The 7848-nt window shown below is 37.0% G+C and overlaps 2 protein-coding genes across 2 annotated transcripts in view; one reads left to right on the top strand and one right to left on the bottom strand.

The window, feature by feature from the left end:
- The window catches only part of LOC125779136 (uncharacterized), a 153076-nt gene that overhangs the window by 41979 nt on the left and 103249 nt on the right, over window positions 1-7848 (bottom strand). The window lies entirely within an intron of this gene.
- LOC105223425 (uncharacterized) overlaps window positions 1-7848 on the top strand; it is a 155867-nt gene that overhangs the window by 73408 nt on the left and 74611 nt on the right. The window lies entirely within an intron of this gene.

The following is a 7848-nucleotide window of genomic DNA, read 5'->3' as shown; positions in this document are numbered from 1 at the left end:
ATTTGGAACAATTAAACAGACTTTTACAATTTTTGACTTCATGTGAGTCCGATAAACAGTTTAGGCAGACGTGGAGTTTTCTGACAGCATTTAACATTGCGTTGGGCTGCATCTCAATGAATCTTTGACAAGCTTTCAAAATGTGGGATTGAGTTTACATTTAATATTGTTTGTCTTGGCGTGATGGGCATTGAGGGGTTTAGATCCAATCCTTGACTGCAAGGTCTTCACCATCAGCCGACTTAATTTTGGGTTGAATACCTAACTCGCCTTTGAGATTTGATACTCTCTCAAGCGTTTTAATCCGTTTTGTTAGAAACTTGTCTAACTCGACCCATTTTGGGATCTCTGAATCCGAATCCAGAAATTGTTCCCAAAGCGATAGTGTATAGTCCGGCAGTCGGATAGAGCACAAATACGTAAAAATGACATCCCAGCTATCTACATTGATGCCATGTATTTGTAAAGCTGAAATGCAGCTATTAATCTCCCGCTGTAAATTTCTGAGTTCGGTCTCAGATTCTGTTGGGATGTGCGGGAGCTTGAATAATAAATTTAACTGTGTATTAACAAGCACTCGCTTGTTTTCATATCTACACAACAAATTATTCCAAGCCAATGCGAATCCATCATTCGCCAGTGGCGCTTTGGAAACAATAGCTTTGCTTCACCTCGCGTTTTTTGGTTCCGATGGAATAACTTTTCTACCGGAGATAGCCTTGGGTTATTCCCATATATAACGACAAATAAATCCCTAAAAGAGGGCCATTGTAAAGCATCACCATGAGATATTTCGGTATCACATGGCGGTAAATTGATAGAATACCTCACGGATTCTACAGTTTGTTGTAACCGTTCAGGTTGAATCACCGTTGAATATGAAGTAGGGCTTTGGTTGAACGCCGTGAGGTTGTGCATGTATTCGCCCATCAAGGCCGCGCGACACACATAAGCGTGGTAACAGCTTGTATATTTAAGTTTGAGGTCGTCAATTGAGCTTGTGTCAGAAGGATCCACTTTTGGCAAACACAACTTGTATTCTGACTTAACCTCTGCCCACAGAGATTTCAGTTCAGCTTGTTGTACTTCCAGAGAGTAGGCACTTTGGTTGTTTGCTGTTGGAGTAAAAGACTCCTCAAACTCCAGGAGAGCGTCTGCAGCTGTGGTAAAGGCTCTGATGGATTCCATTGTTTTCGAAAATTGAATCGGAACTGCAAAAATGTTGCACAAACTCGGATTAGAACATGAAATTAAAATTTAAAAATATTTGAAAATATGTTGCAAAAGTTCAAAAGTTATAGAACCAATCACGGACAAATTACAAATTAGTAGTGCGTTGTTTCTCAGTGAAGCGTGAATTTTCGAAGGCACAAAAAAAATAATAAATTCAGTGAACTATTTTCTCAAAGTATTTTTCTGAATTTAATTAGAATGTGCTTGATGGGTAATCGGACCAATGCACTTGTACTTGCACTTGCAAATTTAGTGAAGTATTTTCGCAAAGTAATTTTCCCATATTTAATTTGAATGTTCTTGCTGTGTAATCGGCCCAATGCACTTGCAAGCCTAGTCTTTGACTATGTACACAAACAAAATTGATGTGTGCTTAATTGCTTTATTTAAATGCAAATACAAATAAAATTTCAGAAGTACTTATTTGATTTATCAACGAATGACTTTCACTTTGTTCACGGGGTTATTTTCGAATTTAACACTACACTTTTTTGTTTTCTGCTGTCTTTCTGGGATGGCTGCTGCGCTGCTTGGCCTATGCTGCTTTGCCTTTGTTGCTCTCCCTTTGCTGCTTTGCCTGTGCGTCTTCGCCTTTGCTGCTCTGACTTCGCTGTTCTGACTTTGCTGCTTGCCTTAGCTGTTTGGCTTTCTAGCCGTCGCTCACTTCACTTTTCTCCAGTTTTTGGTGTCGCTCACTTCACTGGTTTTAATTTTTTGTTGACGCTCCAGACGATTTTGTACGTCCAAGAGATTTATAATTTTATTCGAATAACAGTGTGTTTTTATGTTTTTTTTCTATGCAAAGTGAAATATTCAGTGCATTTTCCAGGTGTATTTATTGTTGTACTTAAATGAAGTACAATACTACCTGCAATCTTGTGCGTTGATTTTGTGGGTAGAGTGCCAAAAATAAGTTTTGGTCTCCACTTCACACAGCACAATGGGTTTTGTACATAAGTGATGCACCAACTAATCTATTGCCTTATAGCTTGCAGAGCACAAATCCAAAATATGTTTGGCTGTAACTTGCGAGTTGCTAAAGCGGGCAAATTATGCACTTTCACTTTAATAAAAAATCGACTTGTTACCTATTATCCGGCTCGAAGGACCAATAATAATTCGGGTGGTGGAGCACCGTGCTCGCTCGTTCCGTTGATGTGGTTGGCCGTGGGGAAACGGTCGGCGCAAATGTATCCACAGAAATATTAAATACAAAATAAAGGTTTCTTATAATACTTATATTTAATTATAAAAAATTGGAAACACACTTACCACAGAAGCTATACAAATGTGGCGTGTTAGCGCCGCCCCCGCCCAATTTCTTTTGCCACGTCTGTATCGCCGGAACAATCTTTTCTTTTCTTCTTTTTCGAAGTTTAATTCGCGCGCAACTAAACTCTAACTAAAAAGTTGCGCGCTCTCTCCTTTTGCGACAGCCCTGCTATACAGACGTGATAAGTGTGGTTCCAAATTTTTATAATTAAATATAAGTATTATAAGAAACATTTGTTTTTTATTTAATATTTGTGTGGATACATTTGCGCCGACCGTTTCCCCACGGCCAACCACATCAACGGAACGAGCGAGCACAGTGATCCACCACCCGAATTATCAATATCAATATTAGTTGCACAGGTCGTACCCCACAGTTGAATGCCATACATCCAAATCGGCTTTATGACCGCATTATAGAAAAGCACATTGTTGTCTAGGCTAAGTTTGGAGTTTTTATTTAAAACCCAATTTAAATTCGCAGCTCTAATCTTCATACATGTTATTTTACTAGAGATGTGTTTTCTCCACGTGAGACTTTTATCTAGGTGAATACCAAGATATGTTACTTCGTTCGCTTAGGGTACTAAAATATTGTTTATTTTTACTGCCGGGCACATCTTTGGTCTTAGCGAAAATGTAATATGCTAACACTTCTGTTCATTCGCATTTATACGCCAGTTCGCTAGCCACTCTTCGACAGAACTTAAATGCTCCGATAATATTCTTGATGCCAAAATGTGGCATTTGTTACGGCTCACTAAAGCTGTGTCGTCCGCAAAAGTAGAAGTTAATACATTATTAGCTGTTGAAAGATCTGCTGTATATACGAGTATGGTGTATAGTGTTGGGCCTAAAACACTGCCCTGGCATACACCAGCCCTTATTTGTCGTTCGTCAGATTTGAAATCCCCCACTTCTACCATAAATTTTCTATTTTTTAAATATGACTCCAATGCTTTATACAATTCTAAAAGTAGAATTTTTTTAATCTTATACAAAAGGCCCTCATGCCATACCTTATCAAATGCCTGAGCCACGTTTAGTAATACAGCTGAACAGTACTCCCTGTGCTCAAATTCTTTCATTATCTGGTTGGTAATTATATTTACTTGCTCCATTGTGGATGAAAACCGAATTGATGCATTGGTATTGTATTATTTTCGTAGAGGAAAGGAGATTCTTGATAGTAACAACTTTTCAAATATTTTAGAAAGACAGGGTAGAAGACTGATTGGTCTGCATGAAAACGGCTGTGTTAAGTCTTCCCCAGGTTTATCTATCAATATAATCTGCGACTTTTTCATGAAATTGGATAGTATCCGAAACTAAGAATTGTATTGAAGAGCAAAGAGAGCACCTCTACAGCAATAATTGGTAACTCAATTAGCATTTTTGGGGAAATATTATTATTTCCCGGCGACTTTTTTGGATTAAGTTCTTTGATGATACCAATAATTTCAGAAGGTGAAGGCTAACACCGTTAGCATTCCATATACAGATATTTAGTAAACTCATTTTTTACTTAATATTAAATCTTGGATCATGTTTTGCATGTTAGACATAAATTGCGTCATACACTGTCTAAGATTTATAATCATAGTTTCAATACCTCCATTTGGAGGATTTTGCGGCAGTTGCATTTGCACAGTGTTGCCTTTCACCACATTTACATAGCTTCCTTGCATATTATTATTGTTAGAAGTAATGGGATTGGAACTTCTGTCCAACGTTGCTATAATTTCATTATGCGGTTACATTACATTTGGTTACGACGTGCTTGAATGGCCTGTGACAACTTCGATTTCAAATCTTTATACACAGAACAACCCCTGTAGTTATCAGTGTGATTCCCTCCACAATTGCTGCATGTGTCTTTCCTAAGGGTGCATTTATAAGTGGGATCTAAACATCCACATACCACACAAACACGCCATAGAGTGCAATATGATTTGGTATGCCCATGTTTTTGGCAGTTAGTACATTATACCGGACCGTTTATTTTGTGTGATTATTCAACAGTTATTTTGCGATGCAGCAAATATTTCAAATTGTATATTGGATGGGTTTCATTTTTTTAAGTTGATTAGAACTCGGCAATAATTCAATTTTAAATACCGGCTGTGGTAATTATTTTCTATTAAATATATTTACAACAGTTTTAATACTAAAACCGCATTCTTCGAATGCTTCTTTGACTTCACTTGAGTCTACGGCGGACTCTATACCCTTAATTCCAACAACTAGCCCCTTATAGCTCTTCAGTTGATACGAACAATAATTCTTGTTTTTATTTGACAAAAGTTTATCGATTTTCATAAAACTTTTTTCAGTGCAGGACTGAATTTTCGTTTCATCTATATTGCCTTTTTTCAAAGCCACTATATGAAAATTGTTAGTACCTACAATTTCATTTATTTGTATGAGACTATAATTTCACTTAATTTCGAAACAAGAGTATTACTGCTACGCTTGCGCAAATATATTGGAGTGGTTTGGCATTAACGACTGTGATGGTACCCTTCGCATCGTCGTCTGAACCATTGCTTAGTATGGCAAATCTGCTGCTATTTAAAACTTCCGTTTTATTTTTATTTGGTGTGCCGCCTTGAAATTGTTTAGGATTGACCACTGATTTTGAAGTACTTAATTAACTTTTTATATTAACATAGCGGTCAATGCCAGTTTGTACAAGCGGGCCTTTTTTTGATTGGTACATTCTCACCTTTTGTTTTGATTTTCTTCGTTGCCTGCGCGCTTGCTGGTACCTGCAGATTGGTTGCTGTCAGCGCATTTGTTTTTTCCTGATTGTTGTTTTCTGTCGCTTCTGCTACCAGATTTAGCTGATTTTTCTGTAATTAAAAATATAGATAAATCGCACATAACAGTTGCTATATGTACTGATCTATCTTCTTATTACACTCGTTGATCCAAAAGTGGGACTAACATTTTATAAAATATTATTTTATTAATATAAAATATGTGATTATCCACATTAATATTAAGTACAAAATAAGTACACGAAGAGATAAGAGTACTCATTGATATAATAACTAACACAGCTGTCTTAGCAACACCAAACAAAAACTACTTGTACAAGCCGCCTGGTCCCAGGAAAATCACTAATAGAGAAATAGAAAAACTTGTAAATGAAAAAAGGCCTGCAAGACGAGATTGACAGGTAAATCGGTCCCCTTTCACTCAGCTTCAATTGAATCAGCTGTACGTAAACTAAAAAAGCGCTTAAACGCGAGGAAGAATTCAACCCCGAAACGTATATAAAGAAGCTGTGTCCAAAATTCAAGCGAGCAAAATTCCCTTTAAAAAGCCCAAAATCCACCGAGACTTGGGTGGAAATTGGGCCCGAAGTGACGAGGAAAAGGCTAATTGTTTTGAAAATCACCTAGAAAAGGTATTTTAAACTAATTGTCGAAAGAACAATTTTGTGATGCCAATCTTACCCAACACATGTTGAGTCTTTTGAGACTTTACCTTTTTAAGTTATTTGAATTTTAAAAGGACTTATTCCAAAAAAGTCGCCAGGACATGATAACCTTACCCCAAATATGCTAATTGAGTTACCAAATATTTCTTTAGAGGTGCTCTCTTTGCTCTTTAATGCAATTCTGAGTTTCGGATACTCTCCAGTTTCATGGAAAAAGTCACAGATTATTCTGACAGATAAACCTTGAAAAGACTTAACACAGACGTCTTCATACAGACCAATCAGTCTTCTACTCTGTCTTTCTAAAATATTTGAAAAAGTGTTACTATCAACGATGTATCCTTTCTCGATTAAAATCATATAATACCGAAGCACCTATTCGTGTTTCGTGCAAAATATTGCACGATAGAGCAAGTGATTAGAATTATTAACGAAATAAGAAAAGCGTTGAGGCACAGAAAGTACTGTTAGGCTATATTTCTAGACGCGTCTCAGGCGTTTGATAAGGTGCGGCATGAAGTCATATAAGATTAAAAACATTCTAGCCTTAGAATTGTATAGAACACAGCTTAGTGAGCCGTAACAAGTGCCACATAAAATCATTAGGAATATTAGCGGATTTCTTAAGGTCTGTCGAAAAATGGCTATCCAACTGGTGTATAAATGTGAATGAACAGGGGTGTTAAAGTAAATTCGCTAAGACCAAAAATGTGCCCGGCAGTAAAAATTAGCAATATTTTAGTACCACAAGCGAAAAAAGTAACTTATCTTAGTATTCACCAAAATAGAAGGCTTACGTGGAGAAAACATACATATGTACTATATATCTAGTAAAATGATTTGCTTGAAGAGAAGAGCTGCAAATTTACATCGACTTTTAAATAAGCACTATAAACTTAGGCTAGACAACAAAGTGCTTCCATACAATGCGGTCATAAAACCGATTTGGATTTATGGCATTCACTTGCTCGCCATGCCACATGCGTAAAAAGAATATTTATAAAGATCTTGGTATTTCTATGGTAAAGAAAGAAGTAAAGGACAGCAGAATGAAATAAAAACCACGATATCACCTATATGCCTTAGTAAATTAGACTAAAGAACAACGTATTAAATTGCCACAAATGCAGAAAATAGTTACATACTTCTTCTATTATCCATAGTATTGTTGTTATGAACATATTTGTTAAAAAAAACAGCGATAGATATATTATTGTTATATTATTTCATTAACCAAAGAGTACCTTAAAATGTTACTGTCGATGTTTTTCGGTGATATTTTGTTTTTGGAGTATCTTCAGCAGCAATCGGTAAGCAAACTGGCACTTGCCTTGATATCATTTCTTTAAGCAGAAATGTCTTGGTGGAACCGTTCCCCATGTTCGTCACTAACGGCCCCTGAATTTTCGGGGAAAAAATCCAGATGGGAGTCCAAAATGTGAATTTTAAGGGACATGGTTCAACCCATTTTTTCAAGGGCAGTAAGTAGTTCATTCACAAGATCTTTGTCAGCTTTCACATTTCCAAGAAAATATTTAACAATACTTTTAAACATTTAACATTTCCTCAAATGTTTCATCTGTCAATAGTTATTTGCGGACCCACAAATATGCCCTCCTATATTTTTGCTACACTGATTCTTGGAAATTTTTATTTCAGGTATAAAAACCCTCTTCCATTTCTGTCCACTTCTTCTTCTTTACTGGCGTAGACACTGCTTACGCGATTATAGCCGAGTCAACAACAGCGCGCCAGTCGTTTCTTCTCTTTGCTACGTGGCGCCAATTGGATATTCCAAGCGAGGCCAGGTCCTTCTCCACTTGGTCCTTCCACCGGAGTGGAGGTCTTCCTCTTCCTCTGATTCCCGCGGCGGGTACTGCGTCGAATACTTTCAGAGC

This window comes from Bactrocera dorsalis, chromosome 6 (assembly GCF_023373825.1).
Source record: "Bactrocera dorsalis isolate Fly_Bdor chromosome 6, ASM2337382v1, whole genome shotgun sequence".
Taxonomy (NCBI): domain Eukaryota; kingdom Metazoa; phylum Arthropoda; class Insecta; order Diptera; family Tephritidae; genus Bactrocera; species Bactrocera dorsalis.
This window is presented reverse-complemented; position numbering and strand designations above follow the sequence as displayed.